A 10,128-nucleotide genomic window follows, 5' to 3' on the forward strand; every position below is an offset into this window, starting at 1 on the left:
TACATCCTTACCAACACTTGTTTATTTGTTTGTTTGTTTCTTTTTGATACTAGCTATTCTGACAGGTGTGATGTGAGATCTTATTATGGTTTGATTTGCATTTCCCTGATGATGAGTGATGTTGAGAATCTTTCCGTGTGTCTGTTGGCCATCTATTTGTCATCTTTGGGAAAATGTTCAGATCCTCAGCCCATTGAAAATCAGATTGTTTGATTTTTTGCTATTGAGTTCTATGAGTTATTTACACATTTTAAATATTAGCCCCTTATCAGATATACAATTTACAAATATTTCCTCCGTAGGTGACCTTTTCATTTTGTTGATGGTTTCCTTTGCTGTGCAAAGCTTTTTAGTTTGATGTACTCCCACTTGTTTACTCTTGCTTTTTTTAAAAAAAGATTTATTTATTTATTTGAGATGGGGGAGGGGCAGAGGGACAGAGAGAGAGAGAGAGTCTTAGGCAGGCTCCATGCCCAGCACCAAGCCCGACTCGAGCCTCCATCTCACGACCCTGAGATCATGACCTGAGCTGAAACCAAGAGTTGGACACTTAACTGATTGTGCCACCCAGGAGCCCCTACTTTTGCTTTTATTGTCCCTTGCCTGTGGAGTAAGTTCCCCCAAAATATCACTGAGACTGATGTCAAGGAGCTTACTGCCTAAGTTTTCTTCTGGGTGTTTACGACTTCAGGTCTTACACTCAAGTCTTTAATCTATTTTGAGTTAATCTTTGTACATGGTTTAAGAAAGTGGTCCAGCTTCATTCTTTTGCATGTAGAAGAGACTGTTCTTTCCCCATTGTATACTCGTGCCTCCCTTGTCATAGATTAATTGATCACATATGTGTGGGTTTATTGCTGGACTCTCTATTCTATCTTATTTATCTATGTATCTGCTTTTATGTCAATACCATACTGTTTTAATTACTATAGCTTTGTAGTATAGTTTGAAATCAGGACTCATGATCCCTCCAACTTTGTTCTTTCTCAAGAGTGCTTTGGCTATTCAGGGTCTTTTGTGGTTCCATACAAATTTTAGGATTATTTGTTCTCATTCTGTGAAAAATGTCATTGATATTTTGATGCACATTGAATCTGTAGCTTGCTTTGGGTAGGATGGACATTTTAATAATATTGTTTCTTCTAATCCATGAGCACAATATATCTTTCCATTTATTTGTGTCTTCTTTAATTTCTTTCATTGATATCTTATAGTTTTTTTTTAAGGTTTTACTTTTAAGTAATCTCTACACCCAATGTGGGACTTGAACTCAAAACCCAGAGATCAAGAGTTGCACACTCCACCAACTGAGCCAGCCAGGCCCCCTGACGTCTTATAGTTTTCAGAGTACAGATCTTTCACCTCCTTAGTTAAATTTATTCCCAAGTGTTTTATTCTTTTTTTTTTTTTTTAGATTTACTTATTTATTTTAGAGAGAGAGAGTGGGGAGAGGGGTAGAGGAAGAGGGAGAGAGAGAATCTCTGTGTGTTTTATTCTTTTTGTTGCCATTGTGAATTTCTCTTTCTGCTAGATTATTATTAGTATATAGAAATGAAAAAGATTTCTGTATATTAATTTTGTATCCTGTGACTTTAAGGAATTGATTTATTAGTTCTAATAGTTGTTTGTGTGTGTGTGTGTGTGTGTGTAGTCTTTAGGGTTTTTTATATATCTGCAAATAGTGACAGTTCTTCCTTTCCAGTTTGGATGCTTTTTATTTTTCCTTCTTGCCTAATTGCTCTGGCTAGAACTTCCAATACTATGTTGAATAAAAGTGGCAGGAGTGGGCATCCTTGTCTTGTTCCTGACCTTAGAGGAAAAGCTTCCAGGTTTTCACCTGATGCTGTTAGCCCTGGGTTTGTCACATATGGCCTTTACTGTGTTACAGTATATTCCCTCTAAATCTACTTTGTTGAAAATTTTTATCCTAAGTGGGTGTTGAATTTTGTCAAATGCTTTTTCTCCATCTATTGAGATCACCATATGATTTTTATCCTTCATTTTTATTTTACTTTTTTTTAAAGGTTTTTAAAATTTATTTATTTGACAGAGAGAGAGCACAAGCAGGGGGAGTGGCAGGCAGAGGGAGAAGCAGGCCCTCTGCTGAGAAGGAGCCCGAGGTGGGACTCGATCCCAGGACCCTGGGATCATGACCTGAGCCGAAGGCAGACGCCTAACTGACTGAGCTACCTAGGCGTCCTATCCTTCATTTTTAAAATGGGGTGTATCACGTTGATTAACTTGTGGATGTTGAACCTCCTTGCATCCCTGGACCATTGCACACCTTGCACCATTTGATCATGATGTAGGATCCTTTTAATGTCTTGTTGAATTTGGCTTGCTAATATCTTTTTTTTTAAAGATTTTATTTATTTGACAGAGAGAAAGAGACAGCGAGAGAGGGAACACAAGCAGGGGGAGTGGGAGAGGGAGAAGCAGGCTTCCCTTGGAGCAGGGAGCCCGACGTGGGGCTCCATCCCAGGACCCTGGGATCATGACCTGAGCCAAAGGCAGATGCTTAACTGACTGAGCCACCCAGGTGCCCCTGGCTTGCTAATATCTTGCTGAGGATGTTTATCACGAATATTGGCCTGTAATTTTCCTTTTCTGTGGGGTCTTTGTCTGGTCTTGGTATCAGGATGATGCTGGCCTCATAAAATGAGTTTGGAAGCGTTTCCTTCTCTTTAATTTTTTGGAATAGTTTGAGAGGATTAAATCTTCTCTGAATGTTTGGTAGAATTCACCAGTGAAGCCATCTGGTCCTGGACTTCTGTTTGTTGTAAGTTTTTTGAGTACTGATTCAATCTCTTTACTAGTAATTGGCCTATTCAGATTTTCTATTTCTTTATGATTAAGTCTTGGAAGATTGTGTGTTTCTAGGAATTTATCTATTTCTTCTTGGTTGTTCAATTTGTTGGCATATAATTGTCCATAGTAGGCTCTTGTGATCCTTTGTATTTCTGTGGTATCTGTTGTAGCTTCTTTCTCATTGCTGATTTTATTTATTTGAGTCCTCTCTCTTTTTTTCTTGATGAGTCTGGCTAAAGGTTTGTCAATTTTGTTTATCTTTTCAAAGAGCCGGCTCTTAGTTTCATTGATCTTTTCTTATAAGTGATCTTCTGAGATTTACTTCTTCACTAAACAGTATGTTGCTAAGATTCATCTGTACTATTGTACATGACTGTGGTTTCTTGCATTTCATTGCAGGGCCAGTGTTTTATAGAATGATTCTACTGCCATGTATCCATTCTTCTTTCAAAGGGCATTTGGATTGCCTGACTTTTTTTTTTCCCCCATTATGAACACTGCTACTGTGAATAGTCTCTTCCTGCAACTTCACTTGGATTTCTTTTCTTTTTAAAGATTTTATTTATTTATTTGAGAGAGAGAGGGAGAAAGAGCACAAGCAAGGGGGAGGGGCAGAGGGAGAAGGAGACTTCCTGCTGAGCAGGGAACCTGACAAAGTGGGGCTGGATCTCAGAAACTTGAGATCATGACCTGAGCCGAAGGCAGAGGCTTAACCGACTGACCCACCCAGGCACCCCTTCACTTGGATCTCACCATCCTACACTGTAGACTGTGGGCTACTTGCAGCTCAGAGAGTTGCATGAAGTTCCTGCCTCCTCCTTCAAGGCCCCAGAACCCAGGCAGTGTGGCCCTCTTAGCAATGGAGGCAAGTCTGCTATGCATCTTCACCTTCCCGCTACCCTCCCCAGCCCCAGCCCTAGGCTGGCTGACTACCGAGCAAGGACATGGCAGCTCTCCCACCAGTAGCAACTTCTGATTTTCCACGAGCCTATCTTGCATCAGGAGGCAGGGCCATTTTACAGCTGAGGACAGTGTGGCAGTGGTCAGGTCCTTTCTTTTTCCCAACGTGTATTAAGCTTCTGTTGTGAATCATGCACTGTGCTGGGTGCCGGAGAAATGGACTATAACCCATTAATTTACAAATTTACTTCCATTTAGGTGGCAGACTCTGTTGGGCTAAGACAAATAAAGGGGACTGCCTTCAAGGAGCTCACAGTCTAGATGGGGAAATAGGGACGCAGACATACTATTGAGTTGACGAATAAGTAAGATGTGCAGGTGTGCAGATCTCATCATGATTTTACAAGGATTAAAAACATCTAAGTATTTTTAGTCATATATATGTGCCTATGTCTCTATGAGTCTATTATCTATCTATCTATCATCTATCAATCTATCATCTATCTATCATCTATCTGACGAATGTGATCTTATTTATGTAAATTCAGCATCCCCAATTCTGGACTAGAACAGGGAAGCAGATCTTGATTTGTGGATTACCATTTTTATAGGTTAGAAAGTTCCTAAACTGATAACCATGTGTTAAATTCTAGCTGGAACCACTTAAAAATTCCCCTAGAGAGATGGGGCAGCTCCAGCTTTTAGCTGCTCCTTTGATTTTCTCCAAGCTCCTACCTTCTTCTTTTTTTTTCTCAGTTGCTGGTAGACCAAAATATCACTGCATTGTCTTGGGAAGTTAATATTAAGCTTGACCCTAATGTTACAGCAATACCTCGGCTACTTTTGAGCCATGGCTTACATTCGAATAGAAAATGCTGGGGAAGTAACCCAAATTCTACCTCTGATCAGCCATATGACTTGTTGTTGCTTTAACTAAGAATCCTTACAGGAAGTGATACTGGAGTCTTTGCTGTGATGTCTTGGGCTGTCCCGTCCAGCCCTACTTCAAGGGGGTGCATCGTCTTTTTCACCAGAAATTCAGCACATGTCAGTATTGGGTACCTTGATGTGGTCATCTTGGGAGACATGGATGCCTGGAGGAGGGTGGACCTATCTTTGTGCAGGGAGCACGGTGGGGGAGAATTCACAGAGAGGGTGGCACATCTGCGGAGTTTGAAGAACTAGGTGGTGGTGTGCACACGCACTGGGGCATGACCAGACGTGGTGCCTACAGGAGGCAGAGAGCGGCTTGCAGTGGCTGGGACAAAGGCTCATCCGGGGCATGAGATACGTGCCTGTGGTGGTGTTAGCTGTGCTCAGCAAGACTTCTGGTCCACCCCCCATTCTAGGCACGTGCCCTCTTGAAATTGGACAGAGGCAGCATGGGCATGGCATGGCCGCACGTGATGGATTTTTTTTATCATAGTAAAATACATATAATGTGAAGTTTCCCATTTTAACCATTTAAAAATGTACAAGTGAGCCACATTCAGTCCTTTCACGATGTTGTATAACCACCACCACTACCCATTTGGAGAACTTATTCATCCTCCCAAACAGAAACTCTGTACCCACAAAGCAGTAACTTCCTTGCCCCCGCCCCCAGCCCCCCCACCCCTAGCCCATTGGCAACCACCATTCTACTTCCTGGCTTGATGAATTTGCCTAGTCTAAGGACTACTGATAAGTGGAATATTTGTTCTTTTGTGTCTGGTTTATTTCACTTAGCATAACGATTTTGCGATTCGCCCAGGCTGTAGCACATATCAGAATTTCATTTCTGTTTATGGCTGAATGTTATTATGATGTGATGGGATTTTGACTTCCTCCTGGAAGCACTGGTGTGCCTGGGAGAGTCTCCCGTAGCATGATGGAGCGGCACCTGCTGGTAGGGTGCTCTGTGATCCACGAGTGGGAGGATGGGGAGAAGGGTGGGGGGCATGCAGGCGCCTGTGGAATAGAATTACTACCCCTCCAAGCTGGTGTAGCCTCACCTCCCCCAGGAAGCTTTTCTATCCCTCAGAAACCCTGATGGCCCTTTCTGTCTTCTGAGTATCAATGGCTGAGCCATACAATCTCTGCTATCCGGTAAGGTAACTTTTTGGTTGGTGAAGACTGTGCCCCAGAGCACTCTAGTACCCTCAGGCCTGGCTCCCAGTCTTTCCTTTCTCTGTCCCTCTCCCTGGCACATGGGGGCTGAAGTCTCAGTGGACACCAGAGTGGGGACTCAGGGAGAGAAATTGCCCCAGATATCTGTGGCAGATTCTCTCACCACCCGCCTACCTGCTCTCCCAGGTCCCAGACTGGGTCAGGCTGCATCCCAGTAGTCCCACCCCACCCCCTAACATCCCTGGCAGGTTTCATCTCCAGAGCTGGGGTTGAAGGAGGCAGAACTAGCCCCAGGGGTGTCGATAACAGGATTGTAATCCAGTGGGATGAGACTGAGCTCTCTGGAGTCTCATAGCATTTTCCCAGCCCTGGCCACTTTATTATCATATCGCTGAGTGATGGGGCTCAGGGGAGCTGTGGTTCCAGCAGCCGCACAAGCTGCCCCTGCAATCCATCATGCTACAACCGGGCTGAGCAGATTCATGCCGCTTCCTGCTCCCGTGTCCACTCTCCCCGCCTCTTCCTCACTCTTCTGCTTCTCAGGCTTCCCCTCTGTGCAGCGGAGATTCGGTCCCATTGCTGCGTGAGTCTCTCTGTGAGTTGTGCTGACCCCAGGGATTACAGGCTCAGGACCGCTTCATCCTCATGGTGTGACCTGGGGCCTCGGTTTCCTTCTCAGAGCAACAAGAGGGTTGGACCTGTTGCGCTCTGAGGTTCCTTTCAGCTCCGACAACTCTGTGACTTACTATTTTTTGAAGACTTCAAAGCAGATTGCATTGCATTTTCTTCCAAGATCATGACAGTACGGAGGGATTGGTTGGGACCGAAGCAGCCACCGCACAGGGATCCTGTCTTCCCTCCACTCCACAGGAGCCCCAGGCAACGAGGACATCATTCTTTCTCCTCCGGGAAGCGTGTCACTAGCCCCAGGCCGGTGTAAGCAGTGGGTTGGTGCCTGTCTTCAAGGCTGTGTTAGAGTCCAAACCATTAGGTCAGACCTTGTGGGCACGTCAGATGCCAGCCTGACACAACAAATGGGGAGCAGCCTACCCGGGGGGCGGGGCAGAGCAGGCCAGGCAGAGAACCCAGATGCCCTTTTTGCCCCTGCTCTAACTGTGCCCATCTCAGATGGCTGGATGTCTGCCAGGCTCTGGAAGTTCTCTGGAGAAGGACATTTCTCAGCTGAGAGGATTGACCAGTCTAGGGTTTTATTTTTAATTTTAATCTTTAAAGATTTTATTTATTTACTTGACAGAGAGAGAGAGTGAGAGAGAGCACAAGCAGGGGGGGCGGCAGGCAGAGGGAGAGGGAGAATCAGGCTCCCTGCTGAACAAGGAGCCCGACCAGTCTAGGGTTTTATAACCGCAATATTGGGCCAAGTCATTCTGGTAAGAAGTTGTTGACGATTTACCTTTCTTCCCAAGTAGGCAATATCAAACTAAAGAACAGCAAGACTTCACTGTAAGCAGATCCAGAGAACGATGGTTTTCTTCCCAAGAGCTTTCCTTCTGCCCACCCGGCTGTCTCAGGTCTTGTAAGACAGCCCCCCTCCTGACCGCCTGCAGAAGGGAGACTGCAGACCAGGTGACGAAGACAGTGCTGTGATGACTGTGCCACTCTTCTGCTTCCAAGGTCCATCACGCTTCCCAGCGTGGAGTATAGGGGGCCTAGACTGCGCAGGTGCCCCCCTGGGGGCACTGGGGTTTTCTCACTGCTAGCGTCTCCCGTGAGGTCACATATTGGTCCCAGTCGGCCCCAGGAAGGAGGCTTCAGGGAGAGATACTTCGCAGTTCCCTTGCAGCTTGGAGGTGGCCAGGAGAGATATGGGAAAAACTGGGGTGGTGGGGGACGGAGACATGTGTTCTATTTCTAGCTGTGCCATTAACCGCGGCGTGACCATGGACAAGTCTCTGCCCCTGGGCCCCGCCCGAGGTGACAGCCCCGCCCTCCCCACTTCACTGAGTGTTGAGAGGTTAAAAATGAGGTAGGAGTCCTAACAGTATTTGGCACAGAGTTCTACCCCCACCCCATGGTCAAAAAACATTCGGGCCTGAATCTAAAGTCTGTCATCAAACCTCCTGAAAAAACTCCACAAACAAGTTATAACTTTCAAAAATAGGCAAAGTTAGAACGAAAGTTCTTATGGCAGGTAAAGATGCAGCTCTGCAGTGCGGATGTGATCCGTGAAATCATTTGACTCTCTGTTGATCCATGAAATCATCTCTCCCTGTTATTTTTCATTTCCTGTTATAAATAATTTCCATCTTTATTGTTTTCTTCTACTTTCTTTGGGTTACTCGTGTGTTCATTTTTTCCCTTTTTAAAAAAATTTAAATTCCATTTAGCTAACATACAGTGACCTATTAGTTTCAGGTGTACAATATAGTAATTCAACACTTCCATACATCACCCGGTGCTCATGACAAATGCCCTCCTTAAATTTCCATCACCTATGTCTCCCATCCCCTGCACTCACCTCCCCTCTGCCAACCATCAGTCATTTTTTTCCTTTTTGAGTTAAATAATTCAATGTGGTATTTAAAATTTTTCTATATTTTAATAAATTCATTTAAGGCTATACATTTACTTCTAAATATTACTTTAGCTGCATCTCACAAGCTATTAAATTGTATTTATAATCTTCAGTGGTTACTCTTACATTTTATTTTACTTTTTGAAAAGATTTTTAAAAAAATAATCTCTACACCTGAAGTGGGCCTCAAACCCACAGCCCTGAGATCAAGAGTCTCGTGCTCCACCGACCGAGTCAGCCAGGCATCCCTACTCTTACATTTTAATATACATATTTACTTATAAGGTTTTCTGAGAAGGTTCAAGGTTATTCAGTATCTCTATTGTCCTTCTGGACAAATAAAAAATTTTTAAAATTGTTGTCTGAAATCTTATGCTTTTTTGAAACCCAATTTTAGTTGTTATTGTCATTATTATTATTATTTTATGGCCAATAGTTCAGGTATATACAGTCAATGTTTAAAAAAGATTTTATTTTAAGTAATCTCCCTACCCAACGTGGGCTCAAACTTACAACCCAAGATCAAGAGTCGCACGCTCTACTGACTGAGCCGGCCAGGCGCCCCTGCCCCCCCTTTTAAATTTTTTTACCAATGTTCTGCACTCATTCTTGTTTCTTTATCCAATTCCTCCCTTAAGTTTACTTTACATTTTGCTGAAGCACATCTCTTAGTACTTCTTTCAGTAAAGGTCTTTCGGGTATAACTCTCTTGTCTTTCTAGGTTTGAGAAAGGTTTTATTTTGTTTTAATCTCAAAGGATTATTTAGTTGCCAACGGAATTGTACCCTCTGTGTTTTTTCACGCAGAGCTTTGTGGCATTTGCTCCATGGTTTTCTGGCCTCTTTTCTTGCGGGGGAGAGATCTGCCGGTCTTGCTGTCGGTTCTTTGGTGAGTGAGGTGCCTCTTCTCTCTGGCAGCCTCTGAGTTTTTTCCTCACCTTTGATGTTCTGCGGTTGTGCTGCCATGTGCATGGGTGTGATGTAATGGTATTTAAGGGGCTGGACTCTCAGTGTTTACTTTCATCTAAGAATCTACCCTTTCCTCTCATCTTAGGAAAGAATCTGGTTTTCTATTTTTTTTTTAAGATTTTATTTATTTATTTGACAGAGAGAGCAAGAGAGCACAGGGAGGGGGAGCAGCAGAGGCAGAGGGAGAAGCAGTCTTCCCGCGGAGCAAGGAGCCTGAAGCGGGGCTCGATCCCAGGACCCTGGGATCATGACCTGAGCAAGGCAGACACTTAATGACTGAGCCACCCAGGTGCCCAGGGTTTTGTATTTTTGACTGTTGCTTCTTTTCTATCCCTTGACTCTCCTGGAAATCCTATTAAGTGTTTATTGGAACCTCTTGATCCTTCTTACCTTCTATTCTTCTTGATGGATCTTTTAAAGATTTATTTATTTATTTATTTGAGTGAGACAGAGAGCACAGAGGGGGAGGGAGAAGCAGACTCCCTGCTGAGCAGAAAGCCTGACTTGGGGCTCCATCCCAGGACCTTGAGATCATGACCTGAGCCAAAGGCAGATGCTTAACCGACTGAGCCACCCAAGAGCCCCCAAAGTTTTAGTTTTACCCTTTTTTAAAAAAATACTCTGCTCAGGGCTCTTATCCTTTGGTGACTTTGTAGGCCTTGCAAATCCAGTCCCGAAGCCAGCATGTGGCTTTGCTGGGCCAGTTTCCTCTGTCCTCCCTAGGTTATGCCTTATTCTTTTTTTTCTTAAAGAATTTTCTCTGGAGCACCTGGGTGGCTGAGTCAGTTAAGCATCTGCCTTCGGCTCTGG

Source organism: Mirounga leonina, unplaced genomic scaffold, assembly GCF_011800145.1.
Source record: "Mirounga leonina isolate KUSES-001 unplaced genomic scaffold, KU_Mleo_1.0 Mir_91, whole genome shotgun sequence".
Classification (NCBI taxonomy): Eukaryota; Metazoa; Chordata; class Mammalia; order Carnivora; family Phocidae; genus Mirounga; species Mirounga leonina.